The sequence below is a fragment of the Leopardus geoffroyi genome, chromosome C2 (genome assembly GCF_018350155.1).
Source record: "Leopardus geoffroyi isolate Oge1 chromosome C2, O.geoffroyi_Oge1_pat1.0, whole genome shotgun sequence".
NCBI classification, from domain to species: domain Eukaryota; kingdom Metazoa; phylum Chordata; class Mammalia; order Carnivora; family Felidae; genus Leopardus; species Leopardus geoffroyi.
Genome location: NC_059333.1, coordinates 41072436 through 41092402, shown reverse-complemented (window position 1 = coordinate 41092402; position 19967 = coordinate 41072436). Strand labels below are relative to the sequence as shown.

The following is a 19967-nucleotide window of genomic DNA, read 5'->3' as shown; positions in this document are numbered from 1 at the left end:
TCTCTAGTTCCATCCATAATTCTGTATCTTTTCTTTCATGAATTCTTGTTCTATTTCATGGATGTTATTCCTTCAGTCACCACTTCAAACTCTAAGCATTCTTATTCTAAAGATATTTTCAAGTTGCTCATTTTTTTAATCCTTTCTAGGGTGAAGTCATATTTTTATGATATGTTTTTACTCATTTTTAAATGATTCATTCTATTCCCGTGCTTTAAAATTAATTATACTGGCATACTCATCTTGAATAGCATAATTTTAGCTTTTCTCTGACATGGTTAAAATTGCATTTTGCTGTGAGGGACACCTGGGTGGCTCAGTCAGTTGAGTGTCTAACTCTTAATTTCAGCTCAAGTCACGATCTCAGTGCCATAGGATCAAACCCCACATCAGGCTCTGAGAATAAAACCTGCTTAAGATTCTCCCTCCCTCTCTCTCTCTCTCTCTCTCCCCCCACCCTGCTCCCTCCCCTGCTCACTCTTTTTCTCTCTAAAAAAGAAAAAAAGTAAAATAAATTGCATTTTGCTGTGAATGAAGAAGAAAACAACTGAAACAACTGAAGGGTTTGTTTTTCTCACATAACAAGATGTATGGAGGCGACCACCTCTGGTTTTTAAACCACCACTGGTATAAAGCCCACGATGTCATCTAGAAAGCTGGTTCTATCCATCTTTATGCTCTGTCATCCATGATGTGTGGTTTCATCCTTATGGTTCCTAGACAACAACTGCACCTCCAGATAGCATGTTACTTTTTCAGGGAGAAATAATAGAATTGTCCCAACGATTTTCCTTTAACAAGATTGTTTGGGCCAAAAAGCATTCAGCCATAACTAACACTTCAACATCAATGACTAGAAAGGCATCATAATCTAGCTTTAAAGGAGTCTGAAAATTCAAATATTCTTATATAAAATTATATAACTGGTAGAAAAGAAAGTTAAGGAGAAAAAGTTTAGAGTGGCTGTTAAAGAATTCAGCCTAGGGATGCCTGGATGGCACAGTTATTTAAGCACCTGACTCTTGATTTCAGCTCATTATCTCATGGTTCATGAGATCAAGCACAACATGGGGCTCCATGCTGACAGCATGGAGCCTGTTTGGAATTCAGTCTCTCTCACTTTCTCTATATCTCTCTAATAGGTAAAATTTTTAAAAATAATCTTTTTATCTCTTTTCTCTGCTTCCTTATTTCACTGACTGGATTCATTGTCTTACTCATATGAAGCATTACTCTTTCCCATGACCCTGTGTTAGCCACCTAGACCTATTTCTAGACTCAGAGCTCAGTAGGCCTGTGGTTCAGCTCTCTTAACCACTTCTCTTTTCTAGCTTTGATCCAGGAGGAGATTTTTATATTTTGGGAAGTTGATGTTACAATTTGTGTAATTTTTATATTTTACCTCTCATTTTAATAGGCTTAGAGTGATGAGAACGGTTGTTGAATGTTCTTATTGTACCAGCTTAACTAGAAGCACACTGTCTTTTTTTGAGATAATTTAGTCATATATAATACATCCAAAAACAGTATGCCTTTTATCCGGCTTTTCCTTATGTTAATATTGTACAGAATCATAATTATCATCAATAATAAATTAGCCTTGAAGAAACACCATTAAACCATAGAATTTCTTTGAATTTCATCTTTTTCTCACTAATGTCCCTCTTCTGTTCCAAGATTCAAGATTTCACATTGCCTTCTTGTATCTCTTCAGTCTCTTTAAACCTTAACAGTTCTTCAGTCTTTCCCTGTCTTTGACAAGGATATTTGTCAGTTATTTTGTAGAATGGCTCTCAAATTGGGCTTGTCTGGTGTTTTCTTATTTTTAGATTGAAGTCATGTATTATCAGGAAAAATACCACAGAGGTGACGTGCTGTCTTCGGTGCACGATTTCTAGACATACAATGTCCATGGGCATTAGTGGTATTAGTGGTAATGTTAACCTTAATCACATGGTTAAAGTGGTACCTGCCAGAATTATTCCCTGTAAAGTAACTATTTTCCCCGTACTGATTACTGAAGATTTAGGGAGAGCTACTTCTAGACTACACAAATATCCTTTTTCTGTTTAACTCCTGCCCCCTAATTTTAACATCGGTCAATGGATCTCGTCTGCAGCTACTATGGTGTCTTAGTGGTGATTTTCTATTTCTCTCATTCTATCAACATTTTTGAATTGAAATTCTCTATCAGGAAGAGCTATCTCTACTCCCCACTTGTTTATTCAGTTATTTATAAGTGTATTGATTCTTCTTCTTTTTTTTTTTTTTTTTTAATTTGAGGTTTAATTCAGGACAACAGTTATTCTGTTGCTCAAGTTGTTTCAGTTTTGGCCATTGAGAGCTCTTCCATATGGGATCCTGAACTCCCTTCTCTCTCTCTCTCTCTCTCTCTCTCACACACACACACACACACACACACACACACACACATACATACTGTCTCTCTCTGCCCTCCTCCCCCCCAGCACTTCTTTATTTTCTGGAGCCACGAAAAGCTCCAGTTACATCTTGCACTTTTCCTGTCTCAGTCCTGGGGTCCTTCTAGATCTCTAAGAAGCCTTGTGTACTTGCACTGGAGAAAGGTATTCAGAAACCAGGTTCTAGGTGCTAGAAATGCTAATCATTACTTGGGTGTCACTGCTTCTACTTCTTGTTAGTGGATAGAGCTAGAAAATATGTTTCTGTAGATTAATCCATCCACATGCTCACTCACACACACATGCACACATCTGCAGTTATCTCTGTATCTATTTGTATGTATAATTTTTAAAACAGTCTGTATTAATAGCTCTGACTCTAATCCAGCGCCATAGAGTCTTTTAATAGCCTTTCCCCTTATTTGAAATTTCTTTCTCAGACCATGAAAAACCTGGCTCTCATTATCTATTTGTTGGTTTAACCTTAGGATACAGTCAAAGCAGTTTCAGATTTGCCAACACATATCCCTGTGAGAAACAAATTTACCAATTAGAGTACATTATTTGTGTATAATGTCCAGTAGCCTTAGAGTAGTCACTGAAAACAATTACAAAGTCACTTAAGTCAGCTTCTTTCTTTCCCATTCCTTTCAGTGTGATTATGTAGTTCATTTCTAATACAGTTAGATTCATTTGGGGCAGTTAGTATTTTACCACTCCTGTATCATCCTAGTTTGTCTCTTTTGAAATTTATTCAGCACAACCCACTCTTTATGATGTGAAGTTCTATAGAGTTTTGACAAATGCATAGAATTAAATATCTAAAACCACAGTTTCATACAGAACATTTCCAAACCTCCCCCAAACTCTTTTCCTTCATAGAAATCACTGCCCCAACCCTCATCCCCTGGCAACCTTTTTCCTGTTTTCCAAGTCTACATTTCTGCCTCTTCCAGAGTGTCAGCTAAATGAAATCATAAAATATGTAGCCTGTGGGTTTGGCAAAATGCATTTAAGATTTATTCCCATTGTCGTATAAATCAGTGTTTTATTTCTTTATACTCTGAGTAGTATTCCATTCTATAGATGGAGCACAATTTCTTTACCCATACATCGATTGAATGACATCTGGATTATACCCAATTTGGGGAGTATGTAAATAAAGGTATTATATTCATACATAGACTTCTGTGTGAACATAGCTTCTTATGTATCTTATGTATATATCCAGAAGAGGGATGGCTAGATATATGATAGATGTAGGTTTATATAAGAAACTGCCAATCTATTTTTGCAAATAGCTATACCATTATACCAACATAGCAGAGCGTTTTAGATTCTCCATGTCTATCTTCTCCATATCTTAGCCAGTAATGAGTATTAAAAAAATTAATTAATTTATTTTCATTTAAATTAACTTAGTTTTCATTTTTGTTGTTTTTAGTTTTAGCAATGTCAAAAAATGTGAAGTCATATATGTATACCATGAGCTTGGACTTTGGTCTACTATTCCCCGGTGTTATGACCTTGAGCAGGTCATGTAGTCTATTTCAGTATCCTGACTGTCAAGAAGGATTAATAATAGCTCATCCCTCATAGATTTTTGCAAATTAAACGAGATAATGAACATAAAGTCCTTAATATTGTCTGATACCTATGCCACAAAAAATTAATTCTTCCCCTTCCTTTCTCTTCTTAATGTCTTTACATTTACTCTCTAAGTCATCAAGTTTGCCAAACATTTAACATTGGACAAAAATAGCATTTTCAAGTAAAGGAAATGATTTTTGTCTGTACTCATAGGTTTTTTAGGCTTTGTACACTTGAAATTGTTGGTTCCTTCTTGCTTAACATCACTATATTTGATATCACTAGATTTGATAGAATCTCTTGTCTTTTTCTAAAATATCTTTTTTTTTTTTTTGCCTTTCACTCTAATTATAAGTTCCAAGTCCAACTCTACCTCTCCTCTTCTGATATATTCCAAGCTTAGATTGTGCCTTTCTCTAAACTATTTTATTTAGGATCAAAATTGATGGAAATCTTTTCAGAATCATCTTGAGAACCTTTTCAAAATAGATATGCTTACTCCTGATTTCTATTGTAGCCTCTGGTGATCAGTGTAGAGATTTTTTTTCAATTAATTAATTTTTTAATGTTTATTTATCTATTTTTGAAAGGGGGGTGGGAAGAGAGAGAGAAAGACAGAGAATCCCAAGCAGGTTCAGAGTCCAGAGTCTAACACGGGGCTTGAACTCCTGAACCACAAGATCATGACCTAAGCCAAAATCAAGAATCAGATGCTTAACCTACTGAACCACACAGGCACCCCAAGATTTTTTTTTAATTTTTGTTTTTGAGAGAGAGAGAGTGAGAGAAGGGGAGGGGCAGAGAGGGTGAGAGAGAATCCCAAGCAGGCTCCATGTTGTCAGCATAGAACCCAATGCAAGACTCAATTTCATGAACCACAAGATCATGACCTGAGCTGAAATCAAGAGTCAGACACTTAACCAACCAAGCCACACAGACACCCCTAGAGATTTGTTTTTAAAATAACCAATTGACACAATGTCCCTTCCCTTACTTCCCTTTCAACCAACTCACAAACCATGATTTAGGATGTGAATGTCTTAATAAACACTATTGCATTCTAGTTCTTTTCATATCTAAACATAAAATGCAGTGACCTTTTTTCCTCAAGACTATTTTATGCTAGCTTTAGCAATTCTGGAAGATATATTTTCAAGCTACTTTTTAAAATTCCTAAATGATCTGGAAATTATGACTTTCCATGTGAGTTTGAAATGTATTACTAGAGAGTTTGAAATATATTTCTGGTGGCCTCTAATTTATCTGACCCTGATAAAATTAAGGGGAAGGAAATGTTTACTATCCTATGTAATCTCTTGGAGCCACCCACAAAGCAACAAGATAATTTAAATATTTTACTTTTTCTTTAAGAAAGATGTATTTAAGGACAAACAAGAGAGTAGGTCCCTTGATTGGATAGTTTTTCTAAGAAATTTGATTCACGTAATTAAATCAACAGAAGTGCTTCTAAATTGTCAGCATGGGGCAACTGGGTGGCTCAGTCAGCTAAGCAGTTAAGCATCTAACTTCAGCTCAGATCATGATCTCGTGTTTCATGAGTTTGAACCCCTTGTCGGGCTCTGTGCTGACAGCTCAGAGCCTGGAGCCTGCTTCTAATTCTGTGTTTCCCTCTCTCTCTCTGCCCCTCCCCCATTCATGCTCTGTCTCTCTCTCTCTCTCTCTCTCTCTCTCTCTCTGTCTCAAAAATAAATAAAATAAACATTAAAAAATTAAAATAGTCAAGAAACAAAATTAGTCTTGACTAAAATTGTTTAAATAATCTTAAGAATAACCTTACACATCATGATTTGAATATAAAATTGGGAAGTTGCTAGCACTCCACAAATAATCTGGAAGAAGAGAGTTGCTCTTTACTGATATGGGGAAGATTTCTGAAGGAACAAGTTTTGGATTACAGCAGAGATGTAAGAACAGAGATAAGGAGTTTGGTTTGCAATCCATTAAGTTTTAAATGACTATTACCATTGAATAAGTAGTTTGGAGTTATGATATCTGGAATGGAGTTTCAAGTTCAGAATTATCACCTAATATGTAGTAATGAAAGCCTCTCTGTGAAAATGAGTGGAGAAAGAAAACAGATCCAAGGACTGAATTTGGGGGCACTATAGTATTTAGATCTAGGGTACTGATGTGGAAAGTAACAACTGCAATGAGAAGGAAAGGAAGAAAACCAGGAGCATTTGGTACTGTGAATTCAAATAAGAACATGTTTTAGGAGAGGCACCTGGGTGGTTCAGTCAGTTAAGTGTCCAACTCTTGATCTCAGCTTAGATCTTGCTCTCAGGGTCATGAGTTCAAGCCCCATGTTGGGTGTGAAGCCTACTTTAAAAAACGAGTTTGAGGGAATATAGGTTAATAAATTTATTAATGAAGTGCTATGGAAAATTCCACTTAAATGAAGATCAGGAGTTGTATTTAGCAATTTAAAGGGTTATAATTACCTAGACAGTAGTGATTCTCATATAGCAGGGTAAGTGAAACCATGATTAGAGTTGGTAAATAAAAAAAAAAAACTTAAAAGAAATATTTAGAGCAATCATAACTTAAAAAATTTTTTTAACATTTATTTATTTTTGAGACAGAGAGAGAGCATGAACAGGGGAGGGTCAGAGAAAGAGGGAGACACAGAATCTGAAACAGGCTCCAGGCTCTGAGCTGTCAGCACAGAGCCCGTCGCGGGGCTCGAACCCACGGACCACAAGATTATGACCTGAGCTGAAGTCGGACGCTTAACCCTCTGAGCCACCCAGGCGCCCCAATCATAACTTTTTTTAAATGTGTGAATGGGTAAGTAAAATGGGCTGGAAATGGAGAAAAAATTGTTTCCTTTTTTATGATAATAGAAAATACATTAGTTCGTTTGCTAATAGGACAAAAATCGAGAATGGGAAGAATTGGTCATAGAAGGGACAATTGGTAGATAATTATCCCTTTGCAGCTAAAAGAAGGTAGAATTAAATGTATAAAGGGAAGAGGCCTTAGATCATGACACAGAAACCTGAGACAGAGTGCAGTGCATTTGTTGAGAGTGAGAATGTCCAAGGAGAAGAAAAGGTATCAGTTATCCAGGAGAGGAGAAAAAATGATGGACTTTGGACAGCATTAAAGGCTCCTGTGACGTTTAAAGTGAGACATATCAGCACATTCTCTAACCACATTCACCTGCAGAGATGCAAGTTTAGAGTAGGTAGAAAATTTCATTTAACAAGGATTGGAGTTTTGTCAGATAATTACAAGAAAATGAAGATGTGGCGAGAGATGAGGGTATATGTAATGATTTTTATAATGATAGATTATGAAATTTAAGCTTAGGAAGGCATCAAGGACAAAAAGACAATGAAATGTTTTTAAGAACATTTGATTGTGGTCCCAAAATACAGTTGGAGTGAAAGCACTAAATAATTAGTGGGGTGCTGGAACCTGAGATTTTATGGAATGTAGTAACAGAAAGATCTAGATCCTGGACGTGCTTTTGAGAGGAAAAGGAGCAGGCACTATGGAGAAATCACAGAGATGAGAACCTCAGGTTATTGCAAGAATTGTAACAGGAGTATTGAAGAAGATAAAAGTAAGCCAGAATCCAAAAGACACTGATGCCACATTCAGAAAATGACTAGAAAAAAAAAAATGAGATATTGAGGATACAGCCATATGACATGGCACTTACACCTGGGATGAGGGGATGGGAATTAAAGAGAGAAAATGGTTGGAAATACCAATGGGCATCAAAAGTGAAATTCCCCTATTTCAAAAGGAGTGATATAAAACATATTAAAGAACTTACTCAACGGATGCAGCATCCTCAGAGGAGACCTAGATTTCAACCATTTAGATTACTCGGAAGGAACTGATCAGACAAGAGCTAAATGTGGGTCTAGGAAATTGTTCTGAAGACTGACCATACTGTGGGGCTCAGAGGAAGGGTTTTGATATTTGGGTAGGGGTGAGAAAGAGGGCTAAAACAGGAGGAGAGTGTTGGCCAAGGGTGATTATGACCAAAGTTATGGATTTTTCTCAATGACTGACTGAAAAAGCAATTGAGATGAATCCTTACAGCATCAAGGCAATAGCAGTGAGGTAATATGCCCATTATATGTACAATATAATCCCAAATATTTTTAAAACAAATACAACATGTCTGCATTTGCAAAGGCAAAATATGGAACAATATATTATAATCTTCTGTGAATTGTTTTTAAGAGGGAAACATAATGTTGGATTTCTATAGTATATGTTTGGTTATTTTCTAAATTTTTATAAGCATTCACTACTTCTACAATCAAAATTTATAAAACTATAATAGGAGCATATAACATCAAAGTATGTACATACTGATGCCAGTTATGTTTTTAAAAATGTGGGAGAATTGGGGCACCTGGGTGGCTCAGTCGGTTAAGCATCTGTCACTTGATTTCTGCTCAGGTCGTGATCTCACGGTTCGTGGGTCTGAGACCCACGTTGGGCTCTGTGCTGGCAGCTGAGTCTGGAGCCTGCTTCGGATTCTCAACCTCTCTGACTTATTTATATTCTAGACTATCACTGTCCAATAGAGATAAAAGTGAGCCACGTAGGTAATTTTAAATTTTCTAGTAGTAGTATTAAAAAGAGACTAGTAAAATTAGTATTAATATTTTTTATTATTTTAATAGTATTTTTAACATCATAGATCCAAAATATTATAGTTTCAACATGTCATCAATATAAATACTATTGGAGTGCCTGGGTGGCTCAGTTGATTAACCATCCGACTCTTGATTTCAGTTCAGATCATAATCTCATGATTAGTGAGGTCAACCCTGCCTCGAGCTCTATGATGACAGTGCGGATGGTGCCTGCTTGGGATTCTCTCTCTCTCTCTCTCTCTCTCTCTCTCCCTCTCTGTCCTCCCCTACTTGCATGCACACGCTCTCTCTCTCTCTCTCTCAAAATAAATAAATATTTAAATATAAATATATATAAATACAATTAATGAGATATTTTACAGTTTTTGTGCCATCTTCTATGAAATTTGGTGTACGTTATCCTTACAGCATGTTTCCATTTGGATGATAAGTTTTCATCAGATATATTTGACCTGTATTTAAAGTTGCTAAATGTATACTTTAAAAAAATACATTTTTATACACAAGTTGTCCTAAACAGATGTTCAATGGTTTCAAATAACTGAATCAATTTCTAAAAATTATTTTAGAAATCTTTTTACCTAAATTAATAATCTTTTTATCTAAATTAATAAAACTGGTTCATCTTTTATAGAATAATTTCTTTTTCCGTTTTGGAGCAAAAGCATACTGGTTCCAAAACTATGTCTGTCCAAGTTAAATATATTTATTAACTCTTATGTCAATTCAGCATTCATGTTCTTCAAATTTTTTTTTTATTTTGAGAAGTATTTACATAATGTTGTCAATTACAATTAAAATCTGCATATTGGTTCGTGTTGGAAAATGTTCAATAATTACTACTGACTTATATTATGAAGTTTTCATTTCAGCATAAATTCATGTACCTGTTTAGCTAGATACAAATAAGCTTTTCTTTGATGCTGCAAGTTTTGTTTGCTTATATGGAATGTTACATCAACGAAATATGTAAATCACACTGCATTTTTGTCTTTTTGAATATTTGGCAAGCATCCTTTTTGTTTCAAGAAAAATTTGAATTAACAATACAGTAATCTTTAAGTCATTTGTCCACAACTCAACAAAGGGAATTGGCAAAGAACACAATATCAGTGAATTCATTCTCTCTCTCAATAGCTTCCATAAACAGGCTGTGATTCATAGTAATTGCAAGCATATATTGAATGATTTTAACAACTGTGTACATTATATTTTTAATATAATTGTCTCAAAAACTGGGCACAGACATTTTTAATATATATTACAGAGTGGAATGAAACAATAAAGGAAACATCAGTTTTAATTCCAATCAGTATGGAATTTTGACCTAACATAGGTGGAGAACCATACATCACATAGAAATTAATTTTTCCATAATCTAGCTGAATTTTGTCTTTAACAAAAGGAAAAGCTTGAAAAATAAGCTATAAGAACTATTTTTTACAGCACTAAATGACCTTTCTATATCAACTTCAATGTCTTCTTAGGAAAAATCCACCCCAAGCATAGATTGGACCATGTGTCTGATATAATGCATGACTCTTAGTCTAAAGAAAACTGTTTGCAATTTTTCAAGTTTTGAATAAGTGTGTTGTGCTTTTTTTTTTTTTTGACTTTTTTACTTTTTCAGAGAGAGACAGAATGTGACCATAGGAAGGGCAGAGAGAGAGGGAGACATAGAATCCAAAGCAGGCTCCAGGCTCTGAGCTGTCAGCACGGAGTCCAATGCGGAACTCCAACCCAGAAACACAAGATCATGACCTGAGCCGAAGTCTGACGCTCAATCGACTAAACCACCCAGGTACCCCTGAAAAAGTACTTTTTGATATTGATAGAAAGGTATTGTATTCTAAGAGTTGTTACTTGGTGACTTCACTGAAGATATTTCACTTTAGAACTGTGTCATTTTGAGTTTTTCCTCATAATTCAGTAATGGAGTTTCTGAAACAAATATTTTTTGTATCCCTGTGTATAAAAATGGTTTTCCTTTTGTTCAAGAATCCAAACCAAGTTAGAGTCTGCCAAATTTACAAGTTTAAAACTTTCAAACTTGTAAGTTTACAACTAACTGAATAAATAAAAATAAAAACTAACTGAATAAATAAAAATAAAGAAATATTGATTCTTTTCATTTTAATTTTCTTACTGGAGATTACTGGAAAACAGTACCCACACTGTTTATTTCCAATTTGACTATATTTAGAATTGCCAAATATATTTATTTAATGTACCTTTTTCTTCATTACCATGTTTGGATTTAGATTCATCACCCTATTTTATGTTTTCTCATTAATCTTTTTAAAAACCAATTTTAGGGGCGCCTGGCTGGTGCAGTCGGTTAAGCGTCCGACTTCAGCCAGGTCACGATCTCGCGGTCCGTGAGTTCGAGCCCCGCGTCAGGCTCTGGGCTGATGGCTCAGAGCCTGGAGCCTGTTTCCGATTCTGTGTCTCCCTCTCTCTCTGCCCCTCCCCCATTCATGCTCTGTCTCTCTCTGTCCCAAAAATAAATAAAACACGTTGAAAAAAAAATTTAAAAAAAAAAAAACAATTTTAAAAAATCCTACCTATGCTGCTTTAAATTTGACAAATTTTCTGTACTCTCAATTTATCTTTTTAATTATTTGAAAGGAACATCCTCAACTCTATCCTTATTATAGTTGTCCATAAAACTTTAATGTCATATATCTCCAAGGATATATCACAACATCTTTACTTTCCTTCTAAAAATTACAAAAATGTTAAAATACTTAAAGGGTATTAATTCCACTTTCCAGTCTTGATATTAATGGCCAATATTTTAAATTCACCTTACGTTAGTGCCTCCCAAGGTAGTCATCAGGATGTTTTTATTTGTTTTTTTAATAAATTCTACACTGCTTTAGAAAGCAACTATTAAAAATAGTTTTTAAATGTTTCTTAGACATTTAACTCCACGTTCTGACAACTAATAGTGTTGACACTTTTTTGACTGTTGATAGAAAATGTACTTGCTGAAAATGTTTCCTAAAATTGTCCATTATATTCTGTATAATTTTTAACACAATTAACAAATAAATTGTTGTGCTGCTCTCATGAAGCATACCGCAATTGCTGTTCATCACAAATTTTTGACAAACCTGCAACTCTCTTTTTTCCCATTATTTTAGACATAGTGCAAACTTCCACAATTCCATTTCATTCTGGACAGTAGTATGTTTTCATTTTAAATTTAAAATAGACCCATACTTATTTGTAAACTAAAAATGTTTCTTTTAGTTTTTTTAATGTTTTATTTTTGAGAGAGAGAGAGAAACAGAGTGTGAGTGGGGGCGGTACATACAGAGAGAGAGAGAGAGACTGAGACAGAGACACAGAATCTGAAGCAGGCTCCAGGCTCCGAGCTGTCAGCACTGAGCCCGATGCTGGGCTCGTACTCACAGACCATGAGATCATGACCTTAGCCCAAGTTGGACACTTAGCCGACTGAGCCACCCAGGTGCCCCTGTAAACTAAAAATGTTTTAATTGTACTGTAATCAAAACTTTCACAAGAATTCAATTATAAGTTACATACGCATTACTGTAGCTCATGCTGTCCATATAAAATATTCAAGTAAACTCATTACAATATTACACCAGTATAAGGGAAATGTAGTCTTACCAAAACTATAACATTGTGTGTATTTTTAAAAACATTTTATACTGCTTCAGTGTCTAAATTTTAAAGTATGGTACAAACCTCATTTCAAGTGCTCCATAGCTACATGTGGCTTAATGGGCACTAAGAGTGCATGCAGTTCTAGGCAGATGAAAAAACGTTTCCTTGACCATTGTGTAAACTTTATTATTAAACTAAGCCCTTCTCTGGATTCCATTTCTCTTTCAGTACATTTGGGGTCATAATATGCTTCAAATTTCACAAGAATATTACAAAGCTCTAGGGAAGATGGCACATTGGGAGTGCTAATCAATAATAATGTTAGTTATCTTTTTAAATCTCCAAAGAATTAGAAATTCTTTAGATGATTTTTCATGTCCATGATAGTGATATGATCCACTCAGAATTATAAAATTTAGTAAATATATCTAAGTATTTTACGTGGGATCAATTTGAAAATACAAAATATAATCCCTCAAACAAATAGGTTCTATTATTATAATTATTAATATTATTGAAAAGTTAAATACAATATTTTTTTCTCTAATGGACATTCAAAGAAATTGCAACTGCTAAGACAGATGAAGGCTAATTTAAATTTTAGTAATTAATAAGAATATCAAGTACCATATACTATGATTCCACTTATATTACAGATTTCAATAGCCTTCTTTCTATTATGAATAATATGGTATGGTCTCAATCTTTAAAAAATCATTTCCAATGTATTACATATATCTATTACATGTTACACTTTTTGTTTGACTAAGGAGTAGTTATACTTTAATTCATTTTCATACTCTAAAGTACTGCAATTAACACTTCTTTACTGAAAGATTCTAACACTTCTGTGTTACCTTTTCAAACACTTCTCACTTTGTAGTGCAAGCCTGGCACAAATCCCAGAATGTGATTCTGACACACCATTTCCTCACTGTGGGAACAAGCTTTAGGGAACTCATTTTCTATAAGCAACAAAAATAGCTCTATGCCCATCCCTCTCTACCTCCTATCTAGAACCAAATAGTTATTCAAATATTTATTATCAAGGCATTTACTAGGGGCAAGATACGACGCAATGTAAAGAAAAGAATGGAGGAAATATGCTGAAAGGGTTTAGACTTTCAGGCATTTGGCATCTCAAGGATGAATTGGAAATTGGAAATAAACTGAAAGGATCTATGTATCAATGTAATCAAAGAACATATGCCAGAGGCATAGGAAAGCAAAGAAAGAACAAGTGGTTCACAGAGCAAGCAGGGGTGTTGCTGTATCGTTAACAGAGATGAGCTTACCTAATGGATAGGATATTAAAATAGATGAGTGTGGATTTTGGATGTTCTAAATGACCCAAGGAGCATTGAGCAAGGTCTAAGAGACAGAACATACTGAGTATATTTGAGAAATTGTAAGAGAAAAAGATTACATGGAATTGAAATGCATTATGGTTGTAATACATTGTGAAAATAGTAGGTGATGAAAAAGAGATTCATACGGACAAAATAGTGGAAGGCTGAAGAGTGACAGGCTGAAGAGTTTGGATTTTGCTCAAGGAACAACAAGCAGCCTTGACCTGAGTGGAAATGGTTATAATGAAATACAGATTTAATTGACAAAAGAGGAACTGTTAAGGAGTACTGTAACTGATATTTTGAATATGGTTCTCAGGCCATTATTATCCTAAAGCATCAAAAATGCTTGAGTTCTGTTACCAACTATAATTATTAAAGTACAAAGTGGATGCATAAATGTGAAGGAGAAGGAGGAAGAGGAAAAGAAACAGAAGGAGGAGGAAGAGGAGGAAGGAGAAGAGAAGGAAAAGAAGAAGGAGGAGGAGGAGGAGGAAGAGGAAGGAGAGGAAGAGAAAGGAGGAGGAAGAGGAGGAGGGGGAGGAGGGGGAGGAAGAAAGGAAGAAGGAGAAGAAGAAAGAGGAGAATTATTTCAAGATAATAAGAATAAAGGTAGGAATGATACTGTTCATTCAGGGTTACTGTGTGCCAGATGCTCACCATATATCGTCCCTCTTTGATGAGGGAACGTTTTCACAGTGATTGACTAACTTGCCAAAGCTGTGCAGTTAGTGACAGAGCCTGGATCTGAGAGTGTCTGGGACCAAGAGTGTGGAATACATGATCTCTATCCCCGAGTGTTAAAGTGGTATTTTAGTTTTTCAACGTGGAGAGAAACACATACTTAGACCAGAGACATAATACAGTTCTATTTCTTTTCCTGGAAAGAATTTACGGCACAGAGAGTTTAGATGATGTTCCAGACGTTGTCATTTCCTTAGGAAATGACTTCTATAAAATGGACACTCGATGTTGTGCAAATGAATGGAAGAATGAGCCTAGTTCCACCTTCATTCTAATTTTTTTTAGCATCTCACATTTCATGATTTTAAATAATATAAAAAATAAATGGTGGCTTACATGGTTCTTACTATACATACACAGGATCAATTAATGTGATGTGACAATCAATTAATTACATATTAATGTAACTATATAGTTATTATAGGTGTTTGGAATCCTGTGAACAAAAACGTGATGAAAGGAAGTCTGGTACTAAGTGATTAAGTGAGGAACAGTTTAGATTAGATTTACCTATAGTTTTGTATTGAAGAACATTATATGCAAGAATTTGGAAGAATTCTAGGAAACATAAACTTTAACTCTTTTGCTTTATAGATGTATGAGAGGGGATTAATAGAGGCTAAATTACTTGCTGATGATCCTATAGTATGTTAATGTGAGAACCACATCCAGTCTCTTGCACAAGAAATTCAACAATTCACTAGTTCTTTCTGTGGCGTTGGAGGATAGGCAGAGGAAGAGGCAGTGGTAGGTGGGAAGGGACTGGAGAAGTCAATGCAATTTGACATTAAACTATAACAGAAAACAAATTGAGGAAAACAGAAGAAGACAATGAAAGAGCTTTAAAGAACTTTGTTTTTTCTTTTCCTTTTTTTTTTTTTTTAACGTTTATCTATTTTTGAGACAGAGAGAGACAGAGCATGAACGGGAGATGGTCAGAGAGAGAGGGAGACAGAATCTGAAACAGGCTCCAGGCTCTGGGCGGTCAGCACAGAGCCGGAAGCGGGGCTCGAACTCACGGACCGCGAGATCATGACCTGAGCCAAAGTCGGACGCTTAACCGACCCAGGCGCCCCCCCCCTTTTTTTTAGGACTCTATTTGACAAAATATTTACATGGTTTGTTTCAGATTAGGAGAAAAAGAATGAGGGAGAGGAAAAGGAAGAGAGAGGATGTAAGCGGAGAAGGTGAAGGGGAGGATACTAAAAAGAAGACAGGAAAGAGAAAAACAGGAAAGAGAAAAAAATAATTTTATTATTTCAATAAAATTCAGTAACTTGAATACTGATTTTTGAAGAAGGATCGTCAACCCAGCTGGCATAGACTCAAAACTTAGCAGGCAACACACGAAGGAGGAAAAGACAGGGAAAGGGAGAATCCGGTCCCAGCTCCATTCCACTCTCATGAAATGTTCTCCCTTCTTCCTTTCTTGAACCCCCCAGGCACCCAACTCTCCATCTTTTCCCTTAGTGATTAATTTTCTTCATCCATGTTAAGCTAAAAATAGGCAAAATATCATTTTAAAAGTTAATAAAATGAATTTTATAACCATTTATAAATTAAAGAGTAGCATACTTAAGAAAAAAAAATTCCTTCTTTAACCTACTGCTTTATCCTTTCAAATCTTCTTTAAAGGGACTGAAGATCAAAAGCACTCAAAACTAAGGCTGAACAACTATTACTACTGCACATATTGTAAATGGACGGGGAAAATCTATCAACGGTTTTCTTTATGATGTATCCTACCTTTACTTAAGAGACAAATGTTTCTTGTCAGAAAAGCTTTCTCAAACCACCCTATCAAGAACAGGAGTCAGCAAACGATGCACCAGGGGCCAAATCTGATCTGCTACACGTTTTAATAAAGTTTTATTGGAACACAGATGAACCCATTTATTTACATATTGTCTATGGCTACTTTCATGCTACTGTGCATTGGAGGGCTATAGGGAAAAATGGTTATTAAGGTTTTAATATTATTGTGAAATTAATCTCAAGATATGTCATACCACTTTACATCAACTGATTTGCTGCATCAGCTCCTTTACCAGCCCCAACTCAGAGCTTAGTAATAAGCATTTGAGCTCACACAAAGGACAGATTGTTAGGTCAGCTTCAAATTATCAGAGACCTTGCCTAGTACCAAAGTTACCCAAATATTTACAAACTACACTTTGTCAAGGGCATAAACAAAGTAGAAAGAAAATTTGGACATTCTAGAATGTACCTACGCTCTTCTTTTCTGCACCCCAATATATTATCTCTGTTATAGAATAACCTAGGAGGTTTGCAAGAGACATTTTTTAAGGTACCATATCTACATGTCAGACTTGTAGGAAGTCAAACCACTGTCTCTAGTAACAATCCGTACACAGTGAGGAGCATTTTAAGTTACAAAATATCACTGTCTTATATCCAGGAAATTGTATAGCTTATTTGGCATTCTTTAGTGAGTCTTGCATTATAATTTCATAGTTTACAGTAAGTAGTGATTAAACACAGATAGTTTTGCTAAAGGCATTCCACAAATGAGGACTATTCTTCATATCAAATGCCATTTATCTACTTAAAGGAAATTCCATTACATAAGGAGATAGGATTGAGTCACCTGACTTACTTTCTCCCCAGGCTTGGAAGGAGGTCTCCTTCCCCAAGAAGGATAAATGGATCACGAATCTCAGGCAAGCTACTTTACATTCTTTTCCCCAGGCACTTAAAAGGAATACTTGGTGAATGAATGTATAAAAGGATGATAAGCAGAGTCTTTATAAATCCCCTCTAAGTTTGTCCCAGTTCTGAGACCCAAAGTATATATCAACTAGAAAAACAAACAGATGTTGCACTAATGTATTTTGATATAATTTTATATGGTTAGAGCATAACTACTACCACATATATACTTACAGAAAGCCACCATTGGAGGAGGAATGATAAGAACGGAAGCATGCAAGAAGAAAGCTTCTCTTATTAAAGAAAAATAGAAAAATAAAAAGTGTGGAGGCAGAAATGTGCCGGATCCTGGGCAGCTAGGTTCTCCAACGCAGTGTGCAGAGAAAGGAAGAGATGTTCTAGAAATGCCTGTAATAGTGGTTTTCATGTATTTCAATTTTGAGACATGTCAAATAACTATAAATCTTGATATAAATATTTCATGTTCAAAAGTATTAAAAAAGATTTCTAAATGGTTCTGTAAATACCCTGTAAAACATATGAAAGAAAAAAAACATCAATCTAAAAACTGAGTGCCACTGAGAAATATATCTTGGTGATGCAGATTTTTTTTCTTTTAATTAATGGGAGGAAAGTAAAAAAATACAAAAGTAGAATTAAAATTCCAGAGGGAGAAGTCAGGAACACAAATGATAAGAGAGAATAACAGATGTGAAAAACTACTCAAAATAACATCCCAGAGCTCAGAGAAGAAAAAAATAATGGTGCAATGAAATAAAAGATACTAAAAAGAGAGAATAAAAATCCAACATATAATTAATGACTGGTCACACACACACACACAAAAGATAACACAACAGATTACATAAAGCAATTTTCAAAGTTACAGAAGACAGATTTAAAGAGTTTATGTGTACATATTGAAAAAGCATATCTAAAAGCACTTGCTAGCAACATTTTAAAATTAAAATGATGAACAAAAATTCCTTAAGAATCCAAGCAGAGAAAAATTGATCCAAAAAATGCCAAATATCAGTAATCTATTTTTTAATTTTTTTTAACATTTATTTATTTTAGAGAGAGACAGAGTGTGAGTGGGGGGAGCAGCAGAGAGAGAGGGAGACAGAGATCTGAAGCAGGCTCCAAGCTCTGAGCTGTCAGCACAGAGCCCAACATGAGGTTTGAACTCATGAGCCCTGAGATCATGACATGAGCTGAAGTCGAAGGTTTAACCAACTGAGCCATCCAGGTGCCCCTAAATATCAGAGTAATCTAAATTACGAATTACCGAGAAATGTATCCAGAAATTTCTAAGAGTAGTGGAAGGACCAAACAAAAAATTATTGCCTTAAAAATATGGGATACAAATTGTTTAAAACAGTGAAACTACAGGAAAATCTATTCAATTAATTTATAATTCTATAAAAAAAAAAACTATCAAGACTGTATAAGAAAAGGTTAGACAGATCACGCTGATAGACTGAATATACAATGATCATGTATAAACCTGAACTCTAACCTATAACCTGCAACTAGCAGCCCAAGAAATCAACTCATGATCTGTAGTAACCATCCAAGGAAGCACACCTTCTATTACTATGTTAGGTTTGTAGAAAGTCAGACCATCATCTCTAGCAATGGTGCAGGAAGTCAAACAATAATACCTGAAACCATTCACCCAAAATGGCCAGGACATGATGAAATAAGTAACAGCTTCACTAAATTTTGTCCCTGCTTCCACTTCCAACTTAGAACCTCTCAGAGAAAGCCAAATGTGCACTATACCAACCAAGTAGGATGACCCTCTTCTAGTAAGTTTGCCCACAGCTTTGCTATGCCAATTGTTTCCATTTAGAGCATACCTGAATCCTCTTGTTTTCTCCTATAAAACTTTCCTATTATCCTGCCTGCTTTTAAATTTCTGCCAAATACAAGTAATGGTGGCTGACTCCCTTGCTATAACAAGCTTTGAATAAATAGCCTTTACTTGTTCTCATTTGGTTGGTCCTCATTTATTTCTACTTTTGAATATAGATGTATAATGATAGTCAGTTTTAGAAAACTGAATGTGGTAGGGTATAATCACAACATACGATGACCAAGTAGCATTTATTGATAGCGCAAGGGTCATTTAGTATCAAGCTAAACCAAAGAGCATATGTGTGGAATACACATATACAGAATTGCTACAAAGGGGCGCCTGGGTGGCATCATCAGTTAAGCATCCAACTTCGGCTCAGGTCATAATCTCACAGTTTGTGAGTTCGAGCCCCACATCTGACAGTGCAGAGCCTGCCTAGGATTCTCTCTCTCGCTCTTTTTGCCCTCCCCCACTCTCTCTCAAATTAAATAAATAAACTTAAAAAAAAAAAAAAAGATGTGTTCTCATGTCTATCCCTCTCAATTTAAGGAGAAAAGCATTAATAAGAGCAAACTTTTTCTATTACTTTTCAGATGATCTTTTTTTTTTTTTAATGTAATGATTTTTTAGTCCTTCTGCCTTTTGAAAATCTGGTCTCATCTATATAATATTTGGCAAAATTTTTTTGGCCCTTCTGGAATGACACATGTTTTTCCTCATTTTTAAATTCTATTGGTATCTCAATACAATCTGGGAGAGAGATACGGTTGGATAACCATTGCTTATGCATTTTCCCCATAAGTTTGATGCAATTTTATTTTCAAAGTACAAAACACTGGCTAAAGACTTCTTTTCAAAAAATTTTGAAAGTAGGCACTGTCATAATTAAGAAAATATAAATAGCTGCCAATACACTGAAAAGTTAAGAACAACTAAATCATAGTCCAAAAAAAAAAAAAAAAAAGGAAAGAGTGAAAAGAAACTACAATGAGGTATAAAGTTTAGAAAACAAGCTAAGAGACAGAAAATTAAACATGTAAATTCTGTCAATAAA

General features: G+C 35.2%; 1 long non-coding RNA gene across 1 annotated transcript; it reads left to right on the top strand.

Moving 5' to 3' along the window:
• The first annotated feature begins 10413 nt into the window (after positions 1–10413).
• Positions 10414–16270, top strand: LOC123610752. The gene is made up of 2 exons (XR_006718283.1): positions 10414–10454; positions 16018–16270. It is a non-coding gene; the product is annotated as an uncharacterized LOC123610752 (long non-coding RNA).
• The last annotated feature ends 3697 nt before the right edge of the window (positions 16271–19967 follow it).